Source organism: Xenopus laevis, chromosome 9_10L, assembly GCF_017654675.1.
Source record: "Xenopus laevis strain J_2021 chromosome 9_10L, Xenopus_laevis_v10.1, whole genome shotgun sequence".
NCBI classification, from domain to species: Eukaryota; Metazoa; Chordata; class Amphibia; order Anura; family Pipidae; genus Xenopus; species Xenopus laevis.
In genome coordinates, this window is record NC_054387.1 from 1,715,264 (window position 1) to 1,735,791 (window position 20,528).

The 20,528-nt window shown below is 43.4% G+C and overlaps 1 long non-coding RNA gene across 2 annotated transcripts; it reads right to left on the reverse strand.

Moving 5' to 3' along the window:
• Positions 1–972: 972 nt before the first annotated feature.
• LOC108700765 lies at positions 973–18,429 on the reverse strand. Of its 2 annotated transcripts, XR_005964169.1 has the most exons (6): positions 17,655–18,429; positions 17,251–17,359; positions 13,779–13,926; positions 6,962–7,063; positions 1,422–1,534; positions 973–1,218 (listed from the first exon to the last, which is right to left on the reverse strand). It is a non-coding gene; the product is annotated as an uncharacterized LOC108700765 (long non-coding RNA). The 2 variants fall into 2 exon arrangements; XR_001933040.2 differs by having other exon boundaries at positions 17,251–18,426.
• Between the last annotated feature and the right edge of the window lie 2,099 nt (positions 18,430–20,528).

Below are 20,528 nucleotides of genomic sequence, written 5' to 3' on the forward strand. Positions count from 1 at the left end.
CATGTAATGTGCCTACACTGCTGATAAACACATTGCAGTTTAAAAATACTGCCTGGAGCTCTTTGATTCAACTGTTTTCCTGAATATTGTCACTTTTGCACAATCTGCTCTGGAAATAGGGTTGGACTGACCAAGAGAAGAACCGGTGGGCCCTCGGTACAGTAGTGGACATATAGTGAGTGTAGGGGGTAAATATTGGGCAGGAATGGTGGTGCCATTTCCCCTAGTCCAACACTGATAGAGCATCGGGGGGTGTTTATAGGGGAAACCCTCCAGTTAGGAGCCCTATGGAAGTCTTGCCTGACAAGACATAGGGAGGTGTGGTTTGCAAGTCCCATGATGGGTGTGGCTTGTTGGGGGAGTGGGTGTGGCTTGTTGGGGGAGCGGGTGGGGCTTTTGGGGGAGTGGGTGGGGCTAGGCTGTGATGGGGCAGGTATGGCCATTGCATACACAGGACATATTTTTGCCCATTAGGTCCCCATTGTACATGGCAGGCAGGGCCGGCCTTAGGCCTATTGGACCCAATAGGGCCCCGCACCACAGGGCAGCTCAGATAATATTTCCCTCAGCACATGATGCTGCCTGGCCTGCCCCCAACTTTGAGAGTCCAGCCCATCCCCAAATCCATAGGTCCAGCCCACCCCAACTCTGATAAGCCAGCCTATGCCCCAACTCCATAGGTTTAGCCTGCCCCCAACTCTCATAGGCCCAGCTTTCCTCCAACCTTGATAGGCCCTGCCTGCCCCCAATCCAACCAAGCCTGCTCCCAAGCTGAATCGGCCCAGCCTGCCCCAAACTAATTGGCCCAGTCCACTCTCCTATTTCCTCCCTCTCTCTCTTACCCTGTGTGCCCCTATTATGTGCCCCTATTTCATCCCTCTCACTCTCTTACCTTGTCTGCCCCTTTCCTTTCTATTTTGTGCCTGTATGCCCTTATTTTCCTAAATACTTGGTGTGTCAGTAGCAAGCAACACTTTGTCTAGGGGCCCCGACAACATGGTCCCAATTGGGCCCCACATTTGATAGGATCAGCCCTGATGGCAGGGCCCACTTCTGTGCCCATGTGTGTTTGGAGTTATTACTCTGGTCAGTCTAAGTTTAATTAACATTCTATAAACCACAGTTTTAAAGCAAAAACTCGCCTTTCTAAATATAGCCAAAATTCTTTTCATCCAGGGTCCAACCTTCTATGAGTGTTTTCTTGCTAAATGACGGATCCTGGGGAAAAAAACAAGAGGGGTATCAGAATCACGTCAGTCTTGTTCCCCCTAATTGCAAAGGCTTAGTCATCCCCTGAGTTACCGCTAACTGGAACCTGCCCTTTTGGTAGAAAATGCCCAGGGCCGGATTTCTGCAGCTGCCATCTTCACTCAGTTCCCCAATGAATCCTTTCAGTAAAACTAAATAAAAGAAAGTTCTACCTGCCAGTGGGAGGCTCCAGGTTTCTGCTCATATCGGTCTCCGGCATCTCCAATGTTCTCAGTCGAGCAGATTGTTCCCTTGCTTCTCTGTCTTATACCTGGTGGGAAATAGGCTGAGGAGAAAGATAAAGTGTCAGACTAAAGTGAGGCCAATGAAAGCAAAAATAACAGACGGGGCCTGACAGGCCGATATCTGGCTGAAAATCCTGGATGTGTTGATACAGTCGTCTCCCATTGATTCCTATAAACCCACATGTGTAGATTTTACTTTTGGAAAAGCTTTTATCCCTTCTGTTGCAAAACTACATCTCCCATAATCCTCGGCTAGAGGGTTTAGAGAGATAAGTAGCTGTACAACTGACTATACATGCTGGTGGTATAGAAGAACTGTATAAAAACCCAACGTGCAACGTGCAGTAATGATGGTGATCTGGTCAATGTGTTGCACGGTGCAGGAGGTGCCATTGGGATCATTGTGTTTTGTAAGACTAATAAGAGCTGCAATGAGAGTCTATCTCTAGATGTCCAGCCATGAAGTCTCATTCTCCACTCAAGTTCCCCTCCCTGCAATCGCCCATTGTGTTTGGGCTCCCCCCCCAGGACACCCACCCACGCCTGGCAGTGGATCTGAACACATGGAGGGGCTGTTTAACCCATTTCCTTTATCTCCTTCTCCTGTGAAACTGGGACACAGAGATCAGATGAGGGAGACGGGGCTGGAATAGTCCTGGATGTGCTTGTGACTCAACTAAATGCACAGATCCTTGTGTTATGTCTGTATATACTGTATTTATATAATACACAAAAGCCATGAATATCCTGTAAATTATATCCTTATAAATGGTGAGTTCTGATGTCATCAGTTATAAACGGTGAGTTCTGATGTCATTTCTGTCACATGACTCACTAAAACTTGTGTATTATAATAAATAAAGTACCCCCAGTTGCAAAATATGAGGATATTAGAAGTTACCTCGGAGTTCCATGACCTGTATAAAAACACTCAGCCTTCGGCCTCGTACTTTTATATGGTCATGAAACTCCTCGGTAACTTATAATATCCTTATATTTTACAAGAGGGGCTACTTTATTCACTATATATTTTACAATAGAGGGAAGTTTATTGAGTATAAATATTCAGTGACACACATGTGACTAGTTAGTAAGCTAGCCATACATACATGGGTTGGCAAGTTTGATTGTCCCATCAGGCCAAGACTACACTGGGCTATATATATATATATATATATATATATATATATATTATATATATATATATATATATATATATATATATATATATATATATATATATATATAATACACAAAAGCCATGAATATCCTGTAAATTATATCCTTATAAATGGTGAGTTCTGATGTCATCAGTTATAACCGGTGAGTTCTGATGTCATTTCTGTCACATGACTCACTAAAATTTGTGTATTATAATAAATAAAGTACCCCCAGTTGTAAAATATGAGGATATTAGAAGTTACCTCGGAGTTTCATGACCTGTATAAAAACACTCGGCCTTCGGCCTTGTGTTTTTATATGGTCATGAAACTCCTCGGTAACTTATAATATCCCTATATTTTACAAAAGGGGGTACTTTATTCACTATATAATGCTCCCCTCCTAGAGGGTCTACATGGGTCCCTATGATTATGATCTGATTGTGAGCCCTTTGGTTCATTCTGTTCCACCGCCAAATCCAAAGATCTGCTTGTTTGGTGAAGTCTTCAGTCTTTCGGCGCAGGGCCTGATTTTGTTAGCAATCGGATTGCAAGCTCTGGAGGACAGGAGCCTCATTGGTTGAGTTGCAATGATTAGTAAAGCTCTGGTGCAGGGGATGTGTAAGTAGGGGGGCAGCTAATGGAGGTAGAAATCTGGTGCAGGTGGTTATTAACATTTGTCAGGTTATGTCAGTGTTGCTGTGTAAATAGAACAATACAAATCTTAGTGTATATTTAACACTTAGTACACGTCACACACCCATTGGCCTCTCAGGAACAGCACGGCTCTTTCACGTACGTGTGAGTGTGTTAGTGTGTGTGTTAGTGTGAGTGTGTGTGTGTTAGTGTGTGTGTTAGTGTGTGTGTTAGTGTGAGTGTGTGTGTGTGTTAGTGAGTGTGTGTTAGTGTGTGTGTGTGTGTGAGTGTTAGTGTGTGTGTGAGTGTGTGTGTGTGTTAGTGAGTGTGTGTGTTAGTGTGTGTGTTACTGTGTTATTGGTGTGTGAGTGCACCAGGACGTGGGTGTGTGCGAGGGGGAGACGTGAGGTCAGTCAAGTTCAGACTCAGCAGACGGCGGCACACACACACACACACACTCACTCACACTCACACAATGTATAGCAGACAGGCTTACACAATCTCACAGCTCCCAGAATACCCCTGTGTGTCACAATCTCATCACAAAGCACTTACTGTACTCACCAGAACTGATCCTTCCATTTGCTTTTACTGTTATCCGACTAATGCTCAGACACAGACAACAAAGTGCAACAAAGACAACAGCAAAGAGTGAGAGAGTTCAGCCGTGCCCTCCCACAGAGCTCACATAACCCCCCCCCAACACATTTTATTCTCACTCACCTTAACTGACCCCTGCACCCCACATACCTGCACCCTATGCACTCAGCAGCATAATAATAAGAATAATAAGAATCTTACATAGAGGTGATGATGACAAGCACAGTGGCACAACATTGGAACCTCCTCCTGCTGCTGCTTGTGCAAAAGCACTCACTCACTCACTCACATCTGAACTGGGACACAGAACAGAACATTAACAGGGTGCTTCCCCTTTAACTTAAAGGGATACTGACATGGGTTTTCAAAACGCATCAGTTAATAGTGCTGCTCCAGCAGAATTCTGCACTGAAATCCAATTCTCAAAAGAGCAAACAGATTTTTTGATATTTAATTTTGAAATCTGACATGGGGCTAGACATATTGTCAGTTTCCCAGCTGCCCCCAGTCATGTGACTTGTGCTCTGATAAACTTCAGTCACTCTTTACTGCTGTACTGCAAGTTGGACTGTTATCACCCCCAGCAGCCTAACAACAGAACAATGGGAAGGTAACCAGATAGCAGCTCCCTAACACAAGATAACAGCTGCCTGGTAGATCTAAGAACAGCACTCAATTGTAAAATCCAGGTCCCACTGAGACCCATTCAGTTACATTGAGTAGGAGAAACAACAGGCTGCCAGAAAGCAGTTCCATCCTAAAGTGCAGGCTCTTTGTGAAATCACATGACCAGGCAAAATGAGCTGAGATGCACCTACACACCAATATTACAACTAAATACACTTGCTGCTTCAGGAATGACATTTTATATTGTACAGTCAATTATTTGCAGTGTAAACTGTGTCATTTAGAAATAAAAACTACACCATAACAATCATGACAGAATCCCTTTACATATTTAGTAGATTATAGAATGTTCAATTCCTAGCAACTTTGAAATTGGTCTTCAGTATTTATTTCTTATGGTTTGTAAATAGTCTACATCTTTCCAGCTTTCAAATGGGGGTCACTGACCCTAGCGGCCAAAAAACCCTCGAAATTCGACCATCGAATTGAAATCATTCGAATTCGAAGGATTTAGTGCTAAAATAGCATTCGATCGATCAAATAAAAAGCGATTAAAACAATTAAATCCTTTGGATCAAACGATTTTTAGCGATCGATCGTAGGATTTTTATTCGATGCCAAAAACTTTACAAAATGCACTGGTAGGTCCCCATAGGCTTATATAGCAATTCGGTAGCTTTGATTTGGCGAAGTATTGAAATCGAAGGATTAGTACTTTGATTATCGAATGGTCGAATATTCAAACGATTTTTACTTCAAATCGAAGTCAAAGTAAATTCGAAGTCGTAGTATCCTTTTCGATGGATGAAGTATCCAAAAAATTCAAACTTTTTGGACTGAGAAAATTCACTCGAGCTTAGTAGATCTGCCCGTAAATGTGTAGCCTTACAGGGCATTTGTTTTTTAGATGGGGTCAGCGACCCCCATTTGAGTCGGTAGAAGCAGGCAAACAATTGAAAAACTGTAAAAACGCATAAATGAAGGCCAATTGAAAAGCTGCTTAGAATTAGCCATTCTGTAACAGACTAAAAGTTAACTTAAAGGTGAACCAAGCCCATTCATTAATGATAATAATTCTATTCTAATTGCAAAAGTCTAAATTGTGTGGCTAGTGCATACAAAATGTGCTGACAAAATGCAAATATTGGCACAGACGAGGCTCCTGATACACACACACACACTAGTAACATATGGACTCACAATAATTGTGCATTGGTGGAGAGGAGCGACACATAATTCATTTGCCTATAGATCAAAGCTTAATGAGCCTCCCACGGGAGCAGTGAAAGATCCCCATTCTGCACATTCATTGGGTTTTACCTTTGATTCATGCTGCACAATGAGAAATATATGTATTTTATGCCTTCGTCACAATGGGGTGAGGCAGAAGGAGAATTTGGGGCATATTTGTTGTGCGTGTGACCGGCTGAGGCACAAATAATAAAAGAGATACGACATCTAAACCTGAGTCTCAGCAAATATGGACTCTGTGTAATGTCATCAGCATTGAATACAAGAATTAACCCTTTGTTACATTATTCTCAGTGCCATAATAATAATAATAATAACGACCACAGGGGCTGCCGATAATATATGGGGTCTGCCAAACTATATCTGATCAGCCAATGCATCAAATGGCAATGAGTGAAATAACAGTTCATTGTATTGTTTCTAAAGCCAATACAACTTTGTATTTATTTACACTGGATTTTCTCTTTTTCCCCCACTGATTGCTGCAATGTATTTGCTCATAGAAGCCACAGAGACAGGAGTGATTATTTACTGACGTATCATGACTAATACGTTGCTTGCAGACTATTATATAGTGAATAAAGTGCCCCCTCTTGTAAAATATAAGGATATTATAAGTCACCGAGGAGTTTCATGATCATATAAAAACACGAGGCCGAAGGTCATGGAACTCCGAGGTAACTTCTAATATCCTCATATTTTGCAACTGGGGGTACTTTATTTATTATAATACACAAGTTTCAGTGAGTCATGTGACAGAAATGACATCAGAACTCACCGTTTATAACTGATGACATCAGAACTCACCGTTTATAAGGATATAATTTACAGGATATTCATGGATTTTGTGTATTATATTGCTCTTAACATCACTATTTCCTCTACTTTTAGAAGGGAAGACCCAACTAAATGGGGAAATTAACATTATATTGTAGTTTTTGAATGATTTGGCTCCGTGTTGTTCCAGAATGAAGTCTGACCCCAGGATACATTGTAATTATTAATTTTATTTCTTATCTCACCGTATTCGTTCTGATTATCTGGTTGCTGGGTGAGTAGGACCCTAGCAACCAGAAAGCCATGGAAATTCCAAAACACTCGTTCAAAATAAGCACAAATTTATTAAGGTTCCAATGAGTTGGATTTTTGGTCAAAACTCAAATTGGAGTTGGGAATAATCCATAATAATCATACCTCGACCCTGGGAACAAATCGAATTCGATAGAACGCCACCGTAATCCTGCCGAGTTGATGTAGAAGCCAATGGCAGAGGTCCCATTTGAAGACGTTAATAGCCTTTGGAGAAAAAACTGCATTTGAATTCCGTCAAATATGATTTGAGTTTTCAGTAATATTCGTTCGAGTTTAAGACGTTCACGATTTCTTAAATAAGAGTTTCCAGGTCATTCAAGTTCATACAAGGTAAAAAAAAACTCTATCACTCGACCTTTGATAAATATGCCTCTAAAGGTGGCCATAGACGCAAAGATCCGCTCGTTTGGCAACATCGCCAAACAAGCCGCCCGATATGCCACTAACGGGCATTGCTATATCGGGGGTAATCTGAACGTTCGACCCTATGGCCAAACGATCGGATTACGATGAGAACACAATGGGCTCCGGCGGGACAAAACCAAACCTGTCCGGTTGATCAAGCGACCGATCTCCGCCGGACGAAAAATGTCGGCACTCTCCACACATGCTCAGAAAATCGTACGAATTCTCGATTCGTACGATAGGATCTTTGCGTCTATGGCCACCTTAAGAGTTCATTTTAGGGTGAACGGCCCTACTGTCGAGCACTTTTATATAACACACGGTTGCTGGGGTCAGTGACCCCGATTGAGCTAAATTGAGAGTGAGCAACACTGTACATTTTCATTCTACAAGAGATGAACCAATAGGAAAGGCCATATAATGAAAGAGGAGAACTTACAATCTGAATGTATAAGGAAGGCTATCTACTAGGGATGCACCAAATCATGGGTCGAGGGCAGGATCCAGCCCAATCCTGAAATGAACTCCAACTTGGTACATCCCTAATAGACAAACTCTTATACTGGCAATGACCCCCTGAAGAAGAAGATGTGCCATAAAGTGATTATTAGACATGTTGTTTCTTTATAGTATTGTGCTATAGGCTGCCTGATAGTATTCTCCATTTGTTCCACTTGTTGTCATGTTCCTCGGAGCTCAATGCCTGAGTTACAGAGAGGTTGGGAGCAGAGGAAAAGATCCAATGATCAGGAATCCACCAGTCTTTCCTTATCACTATATGCGGCTACTCAATACTAGATGGTAAAAAAAACTAAAGGGAGTTCCATGAGTTGTATAAACAAGGGGAAGTACATTAAAAAGGAAATGAACAAGAAAACGGTTACTTTTTTTGAGAGATATGATTTTGGACAAATATCAGTAATGTGCCTCTCTCCTCACCCCTCCCTTACAGTACCCCCCCCCCCCCCCCCCCCCGTCTCAGCCCCGCTCGGCCCAGCCATGCAGAATGGGAGTCTGTCACAGTCGGTTTGGATAGTGACTATGAAGCCTGCGTAAGGAAAGGACAAATAGCTGGATGCTGCAATGCACAGGGACCTGCCTTCATTTACAATAACTACCAAATGTACAGTATAAAGGCTGAACTTACACTGGTATATAGAGGCTGAATTTAGACTGGTATATAAAGGCTGAACTTAGACTGGTATATAAAGGCTGAACTTAGACTGGTATATAGAGGCTGAACTTAGACTGGTATATAGAGTATAGAGGCTGAATTTAGACTGGTATATAAAGGCTGAACTTAGACTGGTATATAGAGGCTGAATTTAGACTGGTATATAAAGGCTGAACTTAGACTGGTATATAGAGGCTGAATTTAGACTGGTATATAGAGGCTGAATTTAGACTGGTATATAGAGGCTGAACTTAGACTGGTATATAGAGTATAGAGGCTGAATTTAGACTGGTATATAAAGGCTGAACTTAGACTGGTATATAGAGGCTGAATTTAGACTGGTATATAGAGGCTGAATTTAGACTGGTATATAAAGGCTGAATTTAGACTGGTATATAGAGGCTGAATTTAGACTGGTATATAGAGGCTGAATTTAGACTGGTATATAAAGGCTGAATTTAGACTGGTATATAGAGTATAGAGGCTGAATTTAGACTGGTATGTGATTAGTGTATTATATACAGGGAAACTCTATCTGTAATCAACCCAGAATAGTGTGTATATTGTCATTGATAAGAGACTACAGAGTTCAGAATAGGCTTAGCATCAATCAGCAGGTTAATGCCTCCACCTAATGCCTAGCCCAGTGGTCCCCAACCAGTAGCTCGTGAGTAACATGTTGCTCTCTAACCCCTTGGCTGTTGCTCTCTAACCCCTTGGCTGTTGCTCTCAGTGGCCTCAAAGCAGGAGCTTATTTTTGAATTCCTGGCTTAGAGGCAAGTTTTGGTTGTATAAAAACCCGGTGTACTGCCAAACAGAGTCTCCTGAGGGCTACCAGTCGATATAGGGGCTACCAAACAGCCAATAACAGCCCTTATTTGACATCCCCATGGACTTTTTCATGCTTGTGTTGCTCCCCAACTCTTTTTTTACATTTAAATGTGGCTCATGAGTAAAAAAGCTTGGGGACCAGGGCTCAGCCTGCTATTGACCAAGAAGCAGAATTCCACTGCACTGGGCTATGGATGTGGTCCTCATCCCCCACGTCTCAAGTTGGGAGTCCAAACTGGGTAACATGAAGAATCAAAAAGGAAAATGACAAGAAAGTGTTTCCTTGTCCCCTAACTCTGTCTATTGAGTCCAAATAAAGCAGAAAGTCAACTGTCCCACTACAGCCATGGCCCAGTCTAGGAAAAGAGATTGTGTTCCATCACGTAGCAGTGGGCACCGATGTCCTCTGCCCAAGCTCTATGCCCCCTGCCCATGGTACATGGATCTTGTTTTGGTCAAGATTATTTGACAAAAAAAACAGGATTTAGATGTCCGTACTGATCACTACTACTATCTCATAGGTTTAATGAGAAGTTCCATGAAGGTTTCGATGTGGGACTCAACTTGCACACGTTGGAGGGCACTCACAATGCCGAGACCTGGTTTGTAAGCAGCTACATGTATATTGACATCCTTTTTTGAGACCCATTTCAAGAAACTCTTCTTGATCAGAAAGGACTTCACTGAGCTCTAGTCAATGAAGATTTTTCATTCATCCAGATCATCTAGTAAAAGTAATTCTAAAGCAACTTGACTTGCTGAGTAATCATTGAAGACGTTTCACTAATCATCCAAGCAGCTTCTTCAGTTTAGTTGAACTGAAAAAGCTGCTTGGATGAGAATTAATTTTATTAGTCAGTTTTCATTCCTCTAAATTTCTGGACTTGTGGCACTTGGGATAGGAGATTGGGGCGTCTCATCGTATGTGTTTAACATGGGACAAAGCTGAAGGATTCAGGGTCTCCACTGTAAAACTATTATTTTGTGGGTGTTGTCTACCTCGGAATGTGGGGCTTTCAGGGGAAAAAGGAATGACAGAGAAATGTTGAAGGCATCCACAAATGCCACCTCTTTCTGAGCCTGACAGAACAGTCCATATGGGTTACATCTGCCCAATCTCCAGTAACACCGAACCTGTGCTGGATTAGGTGAAACACTTCCATAATCAATCCCCTTTGCCTCGGCGAGGGTAAGCCTAGCTTAAGTGGTTCTTTCCCCTTGGGTGACTTGTTATTCTCGTCCAAATTCCCTTGTGCCGTGAGGACTTTCATGTGGGTCCCGTATCCTGAAAACCTCACATCTGTGGTCATGTGAATCCATTTTGTGCAGGCCCAGTCCTTTAAGAAGATCTGATAGTTGCAACCTACACTGGAATTCATTTCTGCAGATCCTGGTTATTTGGTTAGGCCTCTTGTAGTTTAGATTCCCTTGCTTTAGGAACTGCACCCACATAGGTCTCCAGCGACTCAATCCCCCCAAGAAAAGAAGCATGGGTTTCTATAAAGTGGCAGGAGATAGAATAGGGAGGGGTTCTATGGGGCAATATATATTATATAAATACTTCACAAGGCTGGTTGTATCTGTAGGGTTTATGTGGAGGTGGTTATATGGGGAAAAGGAGATGTCAAGAGGAGGGAACAACAGAAGGAATCCTCAGTAATGGATCTAGCAATAAAGTTGCTGTATTGAATGATTATATGTTGGCAGTAATTTAATGGCCGTGTGAGCCAACAGAGCATGACAGGAATTATAAAGAGAATATATGGAGGCATGGCGGCTGATAGAGGTTACATGGAGCTATTGTGATTGAAGAAGTCATTTAAAGTGGTTAATCCATACGAGAAATAATGGAAGAACCGGGAGCAGCAAGAACAGAAGCGACATCCTCATATGAAGAGGATTAGGAAGACGGAGGGGAGCAATTTGTGAGACCTGCTTCGGGCACTGACGTCCAGAACCTACCTTCTCCTGCGGCTGTATTTATAATAATAAAATAAAAAACCCCATGAACCCTGAGTGCTTTTCTGTTGCTTTGGAGACTGAAAATGGAAAAAAGGTCAACTAGAGCAGGCAATAATAAGCCCTTGTAGTGTTCCAGGAGATGGGCACACTTATAGGCATGACTGGGGGAGAAGGTATGTGAAGAGTCCTGTACCTCGCTGACCCCCTCCCGTCCATCTGCTAGAACATGCCGTACTGCTGAGAGTTCTCCATACAACCCCCCCAGTGCAAGCTGCGGCCTTCTACCACTGACTAAGGAGAAGACAAATAAGTCTCTTGGATCCTGTGTGCTTTGCAGGGGCTATAATAGAGGGGTTTTTTTTTTTTGGCTCTAGCCCTCACATTTAGTTTTACTACAAACAGTAAAGCAAACTACACTTCCCAGAATCCCCAGCCAACCCCAACAGCTTGCAGTGCTGTGGTTGGAAGAGGCAGAGAAGTGGAGGTGAGGAGGAAATGAGCGAGGGAATAGGGTGTCAGATAAAGAGGGAATGTTAAAAGCATCAGTAGGATGAGTAGCAGAAGGAGGGGTTTTTCGGACGTCTGTTTTTCTCTACTTATAAAGCACTTAGCACTTCATCTGCCTGCAATGCGCCCAGCTTGCTTATTATTTTATTACGGTGTCAAAATAGTGACAATAGGCTGGTATTTATGTATGCATGCCTTGCTCTGCACTCGCTATACATATATCTGTGCTAGTGAGAAGAGCACGCCTGGGGATCTCATTCTCTGCCATATAATAATGGAGGGGGTACATCCATATAGATCACAGATTGTGCAGAGTCTGGACAGGAAGCTGGCGGCCCCTCTCTGTGCCCCCCTGATGAATGGGACCCAAAGAGTGACCTGTGGCCCCGGCCCACTAAATCTTCCCTCCCAAACATTCACCTTGACCAGATAAAGAGCCAAGGAGAGGAGGGGGGGGCAGCTCTCACAGGATGATTTCTTACTAGGAGGAGTCAAGAGGGGGAATATGTCTGGGAAAGCCATTTATCCCCCCAGGGGACCTCACAGAACTTCAGGACATTAACCCCATCACACACACAATCTCAGGCAGAGACACGATGGCGCAGCTCAAACAGGCGAATACTCTGATATAAGGACAAAGGGAGTCATTATGTGATCACAGACATGGAGGCAACATCCCTCTCCCAGAAATAAAAGAGAGAGAGATAGAGAAGATACAAAGAAGCAGGTACCAGGGCACGTCCCCCTCACATTGGCCTAATTCACTGGCTCTAATCTCTTTATAGAGGGACTTCAGGACACGCACCTCAAGCCTCTGCTAATAAGTCGATTTCAGGACACTCTGAGCCCTATCCGCCAGCAGCCCACGACAAACAATAGGGAACATCCGTGTAATCGGATCCCGCGTGTAGGATCTCCCCGTGTTTCCTACAAATATATAATTGGGATATATATATATATATCCCAATTTGTGTGAAGAGGATCCAGGGGAAATACAATATGTCGGCCCTAGATAAAGGCAAATAATAATGATAGAATGAGACGTAGATAATAATGCAACAACAGAGCAAGCTCACACTACACAATATCAAGCTTATATTGGAGCTTCTTCTATAGGGATATCAACATATATCTATATATATATATATCCCTCCCACCTCCCAATATACAGACATATGCATTTATACCTCTGACCTCTTCCCAGCAGCCCCCAATGCAGAAGCATCTCTTTCCTTTGAACAAACAATTCCCCAGTGTGATAGGTGATGAAGACTTTAAAGCAAATTAGGAGGGTGAGAGTGTCCCCTCTAGGGGTAGCTGTATGTTTATGCCACCCCCACCCCCCACATAATTTAGATTAGTCAAAACCTTCTGAACTGAAGCCCCATAAATCTTTATATACTAACCCAAAGCAGACAATGAACCAGCCCTCCACCCCAAGCACTTTGATTAATGGGGAGAGACCCCCCTCCTCCCCCCTTACTCCCAGACTACTCTCGGCCACAGACCCACATTCCTTGCCCCCCCCCTTCAATTCTAACATCACCAGACTTGTTGTAAGAGGCCTCGCTTTGTGTATATTCACATATATTTTATATATCATTTCGCAAACCCACTGGCAGTTTGGAAGACAAAGGGCCCGGGGTGGGGGTGATGTTACAGAACTAAGAGGGGCACAAAGTCTGGAACGTTTACCATTCGCAGTGGATCCTGTGGTTGGATCAATAGAGCAAACAGTGATGTTTTCACAGCTGCAATAAAGCTGATTTTTTTTTTTTTTTACATTTTATTATTTTGATTTCTGGGAGTTTTGGCTTATTCTGCAGATCCTACAGAAGTAAAAACCACCTCCCCCCTTTCCGACAGCCCCTAAAACAGGGCGTGAGGCTGCAGCGTGTAACATGAGGACGCCTGGCGCACTGGCACGGATTGCGCTGGAGCACAGAAGGGGGGGGGGGGTCAGGTGTGTAGTTGATTGTGGGGTTTAACCTCTGCATTGCCACATTTCTATATGTCATAGACACACTCTTTTTCACTCACCTCTCATATATACTGAACTTTTTTCCCTCTGTTCAATTGCTCTTTTTTTGCTCATAGGATTTTTATTCTTGAAGCTTTTTCGCAGACTCCCAGTTTATTGAAGCGTGGGATAGTGACAGCCCCGGTGCCAAACCAGTGGATCTCTCACCTGTTCAGCCAACGAAAGGGAGAAAAGTAAATCATTCAAGAGCTGCTCCCACCTATTTCCACCAGTGAGTATGGCCAGAGCACAGTGATACGCCAGCAAATAAAGAGACTTGTCCAAGGTCAGAACACTTTGACACTGAGATTGGATCCCATGTCTGTAGCGTGACTGATTCAATAGTGACCCATTTCCTATATATTCCTATATATTCCTATATAATACACAAAAGCCATGAATATCTTGTAAATTATATCCTTATAAACGGTGAGTTCTGATGTCATCAGTTATAAACGGTGAGTTCTGATGTGATTTCTGTCACATGACTCACTAAAATTTGTGTATTATAATAAATAAAGTACCCCCAGTTGTAAAATATGAGGATATTAGAAGTTACCTCGGAGTTTCATGACCTGTATAAAAACACTCGGCCTTCAGCCTCGTACTTTTATATGGTCATGTGACTCCTCGGTAACTTATAATATCCTTATATTTTACAAGAGGGGGTACTTTATACACTATATATATATCAGTCCAATGAGTATCCACACTCTAAGGCCAGAATATGTAATCGGGTGCATTGTTAAAATATGGATATATCCATGAATATCAGAAAACTGGCACACCCAAATAAAAATGTTTTTAAGGCTTGAAAAAGGTCCTAACGAGGACTGAAACGTTGGACTATGATATGATAAAAATAAAGAGGTGAAGATTTTTTTATATGGGTGTGCTGGTTTTCTGATATTCGTGGATATATATATATATATATATATATATATATATATATATATATATATATTAGCCAGAACCTGTCATGATTGGAAGCCTGCACTTGTTTACTGCCCAAAACCAGCTCTGTCGCCCATTATTACTCAACACTGAGATTGGATCCCGTGTCTGTAGTGTGACTGATTCAATAGTGACCCATTTCTGTCATTTGGATCTTCATACCTTAAGTCTTCTAGAAAATCAAATAAATATTAAAGAAACCCTATACGTTTGTTTTGCCTCCAATAAGGATTAATTATATCTTAGTTGAGATCAAGTACAAGCGACTGTTTTATTAATCATTTTTAAAAATTTGGATTATTTCATTATAATGGAGTCTATCGAAGAAGGCCTGTTCGTAATTCAGAGCTTTCTGGATAACAGGGTTTTCCGGATAACAGATCCCATACCTGTTTATATATTAGCCAGGATTGGAAGCCTGCACTTGTTTATTGCCCAAAAATGCTCCGTTACCCATTATCTGCCTTCAGACAAGCCCACTGACTAAACTGTAGGAGATACAGGGGCATTTGTGTGTCTTGCTAATATGCACTGGCACAAGACATGTCTGTTGAATGGGGGTGGGAAGTGAATATGATTAAAGGTGGCCATACACGGATAGATCCGCTCGTTTGGCGATGTCGCCAAACGAGCGGATCTCCCTCCGATATGCCCACCTTGAGGTGGGCAATATCGGGCTGATCCGATCGTGGGCCCTAGGGCCCAACGATCGGATCCTAGCGTTCGCCAAACGGGCGGTCGGATCGCGGGACCGCATCAACGAACAGATGCGGCCGCGATCCGACGGGATTTTTAACCCCATCCGATCGAGATCTGGCCGACTTTCGGCCAGATCTCGATCGGGGAAGCCCGTCGGGGGCCCCCATACACGGGCCAATAAGCTGCCGACTTGGTCTGTCGGCAGCTTTTATCGGCCCGTGTATGGCCACCTTTAGAGGTAGAACATATCACAAAATGTATATTACAAAGAGAGGTTCAGTGGCAATGCAAGTACCCGCTGTGCCGATTGTATAAATAATGTTGAAGGCTCAGTGGAAAGCCGATTAGCAATAAGAGTGCGTGAGAAGCCGAGTGCATGTGTTTGTGTCCCTAATGATTGCTCTGAAGTCTTTCCCTGCTCTCCTATTCTCTCTCTCTCTCTCTTTTCTCCCTCGGGCTGTTTCACAAGTGCAGCCGTTTTTACACAAAATTCTGTCACTTCTCCTTTTTTTTCTCTGCATAAAACCGAGCTGCCATTTAAGTGGAATCGAGAGAAAGGTCAATGTACGTCGTGCCAGCAAGTGTTGCAAATGCCAAGCGCCCTGGTATCCCACGCACCTCCCTGAGCCCCCCCCCCCGGTGCCAACAGCCCCAAGCAGAACAACAACAAAAAGGATCTGCGTGGCACAATCCAGTCCTGGTCCATTCATTTGCCTTTGCAGCGAGAAGGAAAGGATCAATAGGGACTGAATAGGAGGGGAGAAGCAGTGCGGGAAATATCAACTGGAGGAAAGGATTTGCCAGGGGAAAGTTTTAGAGAAGAAGATGGTACTGTTGGAATGTATAGATGTGGCCAGGTATATGGAACAAAATGAAACCACAGCAGAGGTGAGATTAGAACTAGCACAAGTGATCATGAGATTAATCCAACTCTGCCCCCCCCCCCCTCCTCCTATCAGTGACTTGTCCTCACATGCTCTCTCTCTACCACAATACCTTCAGTGGGTGGGGAGGCACCACACTTACATATGATGGGAGGGGGGAGCACCCGTGGATGCTAGGGTGCTGTGTGATCAAAGCCTTCCTCAGTAGATAGGAGGGAGGGATGAAGCGGGTGCTTTCCTTTCCCTTTACATCCTCTGAAAATGAAAGAAGAAATGGCTGGAACTTGAGGAAGGGATTGGGCAGCTGCAAAATGTGGCAAATAATGGCTGCAATCACCTACAAACTATACAGGTGTCTTCTTTCCAACAAATAGTCGCCTCTCTAAGGACTCGTTCATTAACATTGTAGGGCTTGCGATCTATGGGGTTATTCGGGGCAAACTTGCCCTTTGCAGAACTACAGTTGGGTTACAACCTTGACTTGGCCTTCACCTCCCTTGTGCCACTTTACTGAACTGTGATTCCTTACACTTCAACTCATGGCATGTAGGATCCATGTATGTACAGCATATATATATACACACACTGCCTTAGCCTGCTTTCCAACAAACAGCATGTGAGAAGTATATATATATATATATATCCATTGCATTAGCCTGCTTTCCCCTCTCTCTGGATTGCTGTCACCTTATTTTGCCTCAGTCTCTTGCCTTTCTGCAGATAATATTGCTCTCCCTTCCTCCCTCCAAGCCATGTGTTATTCCCGAGCTGTCAGGCCAAATTATTTTCGGCTGGTCTCCTATTGGACACTGCGTATGTGTGGGCTGGAAAGGCAAAGTGGTGGTGGGGGAGTAAAAAAAAAAAAAAAAGCAGGTACAGTTTTTTACTTAACTCTGATTCCCGTTGAGATTAAAGGGGAAATGTTTCCTTGACACAATACAAAGATTTGTCCTACCTTGGTCTATGGCAGGTTGCTTCCAACTTGTAGCATGCTGAAATAGCTGAATTCAGCTGGCAGTCAGTATGTTTCTGGCAGTTGCACTTCACTGATGTGGGGCCGCAGGCTGCAAATATCAAATAGAAAATGTTAGAGCAATTCACAGAACTCTACTGGAGGGAATATTATATCATATATATATTTTCATGTGAGTACGAGCAGGCTGTGGGCAAAAAGGTTGAACTTGATGGCTGCCATGTTGTTTTGTTCAAGCTCAGCTGCTATGTCACTCATCAGGATATATTTTGCAGGTTAGTCATGGCTATTGTGTATTGTAACTTTGTACTGGAGTTTACACAATGATGATTCATCATGCAGGTAGTCTCATAGGCAGATAAACAGATGAAACCAGGTGAACTCACACTATCACAGACGGGGCTTCCCAAAAACACCCTATTGCTCCTGCTGTGTGAATTCCAGCACTACCCCTACCCTAAGCCCCCAGTGGGAGAAGAGGATCACTTATCCACGTGTGTGTGAGCGCCTATGACCTATTTTCGCTCAGAGAGAAAGAGACACCGGCTCCTATGAAAGAGGCAGACAGACAGAATCCAGTTACCTTGGAAGAACAAGAGCTTTCTAGATGCCACTGTTTTATAATGTGTTGCCTGACATGAACAGTTTCAATTTCAAGAACCAATAATAATAATAAAAAATAAAGGTTTCTGTGCCTTTAATGATCATGTGCCCTGCTCAGAACGGTGTATTGGCTGCAGAAACACTGCTGCTCCGGGTTCATAGAAATAGACTACGGGGGAGACATTCAGGCTGGAAAACAGGGATTTAGGCGCATATTAACACAGCGGAGAACTGATAAACTGCATCGAATACAGGAAGGGGTCAGAGATCACGTATGGCTCTTTAAACTTGATATTTAAGAATTTCCATGCATTACTGGCCCTTTAAAGGTGCTTTACAGATTCAGTATCAGTCCCCAATGCTGGCACTGAGGAAAGAAGCAGAGTGGAGCATCACATTCAGACCCTACAAGTGCATCTACTGCTGGATGTGGCTCCACCTTCTGTCTGTCTCTGCTCCATGTGCTAGAGTCCTGCGCGTGTCCATTTTTTGGAACCCGGACCCGCATTCTTACCCGCTTGGACCCGCTACCTGACCCACAAGTACCTTATCCGCAACCCGGACCCGCTGACCATCAAAAATCAGGAAGTGCTGTCATTGTAAACCAGAAGTGACATCATTGGAAGTAGACATGATCAGGAAAAAAAGATGTAAAGCAGGAAGTGCTGTCATTGTAAACCGGAAGTGACATCATCAGAAGTAGACATGATCAGGAAAAAGGAGTGAGAAGACCTGCGACCCCTCAGAACCGCCGACCTGCGTCTATACCCACACCCGGAACTTCTATCCTAGAAGTACTGCAGGTTTTAGCGGTCAACCATCTGGTACCCGACCTGCTGCAGGACTCTACCGTGTGCAAGCAAGATGTATTGGATTTTCATCCAATGTATTATAGGCGGTGGCAGGAAAACATGGGGGTTTTGAATGCAATTTTTCTTCACTGGCAGTGGCTTTATATACACTGTACATATATATTCAATGTGCTCCATTAGTCTTTGACTCTCTGGTCAGATGTTGTGCACTTAAAGGGATACTGTCATGGGGAAAAAATTATTTTTTCAAAACGAATCAGTTAAGGATCAGAGCACACGCTCAGATTCGGGGAGATTAGTCCCCAGCGACAAATCTCCTCTTCTTCATGGCGACTAATCTCCCAGAACTTGTTCCACACAATGTTGAAGTGCTCTACCTGTATGCTACTGTATACTTTCTTTCGAAATCAGGTGCCCAGCAGTAAAATATCCCACCTGCCATGGGTCAGGGAATACACATGCAAAGTCCAAAGCACTGCGGCACACTGACAAGATGAATGTGTTTATATTCGTGGGATTTATTGGCTCCAATTCAAGTAGACAAAGGGCAACGTTTCGGGCCTCTCCCTGAACTGACTCCCGCTGGATAGAATGTAAATCGCCGGCGGGATGCCATTCGGAGCTCTACGTTTTCCAAAGTTTCCTCGTGAGGAAACTTCGGAAAACAAAGTGCTCTGAGTGCCACCCCGCTGGCGATTTACATTCTAGCCGGCGGGAGGCAGTTTGGGGAGTTTTGTTGCCGGGCGACTAATCTCCCCCCGAATCTGAGTGTGTGCCCTGACCCTAATAGTGCTGCTCCAGCAGAATTCTGCACTGAAATCCATTCATCAAAAGAGCAAACAGATTTATTTATATTTAATTTTGAAATCTGAAATGGGGCTAGACATATTGTCAATTTCCCAGCTGCCCCCAGTCATGTGACTTGTTCTCTGATAAACTTCAGTCTCTCTTTACTGCAAGTTGGACTGATATCACCCCCTCCCTTTCCCCCCCAGCAGCCTAACAACAGAACAATGGGAAGGTAACCAGATAGCAGCTCCCTAACACAAGATAACAGCTGCCTGGTAGATCTAAGAACAACACTCAATAGTAAAATCCAGGTCCCACTGAGACACATTCAGTTACATTGAGTAGGAGGAAACAACAGGCTGCCAGAAAGCAGTTCCATCCTAAAGTGCTGGCTCTTTCTGAAATCACATGACCAGGCAAAATGAGCTGAGATGCACCTACACACCAATATTACAACTAAATTCACTTGTTGGTTCAGGAATGACATTTTATATTGTACAATCAATTATTTGCAGTGTAAACAGTGTCATTTAGAAATAAAAACTACGTTATAAAATTTATTACAGAATCCTGCTGCCCATATGTTCTGAGCTGCCTTCATTATTCTGGTGCAAACTAGACTGATCTAATCCTTGGCCTCATCCCATAGGAGTTTCTAACCTGCCTGATAGAGGTCTCATTTTCAGCTTGATATTGGCCAAGCAGACCATACTAAGGGCCCCATAATCAGGCCGATATGCTGCTGAGTTGGTTGCTTCCATCAGCCTGTGTATGGGCAGCTTAGCAAGGATGGCCAATTAGCACTTATCTGCTACAACAAGAAAGTTGCTTTGTTGTGTTGCTCAGTCTGTGCAACACCAACAACAAGGGCTATAATGACTGCTTCATGGTGTGCAGTAAGTTAATTCAACGTTATTACGTTTTCTGCAACAACAAAGTTGCTCATGTCCCCCAGGAGTGACAGATAGAGGGGGCAACAATGTGAGACTTTTGCCTGGGGACTCTTATTAACACTCTAGACAGTGCTGCCCCCTCCTCAAGTATATGTGCGGCTGC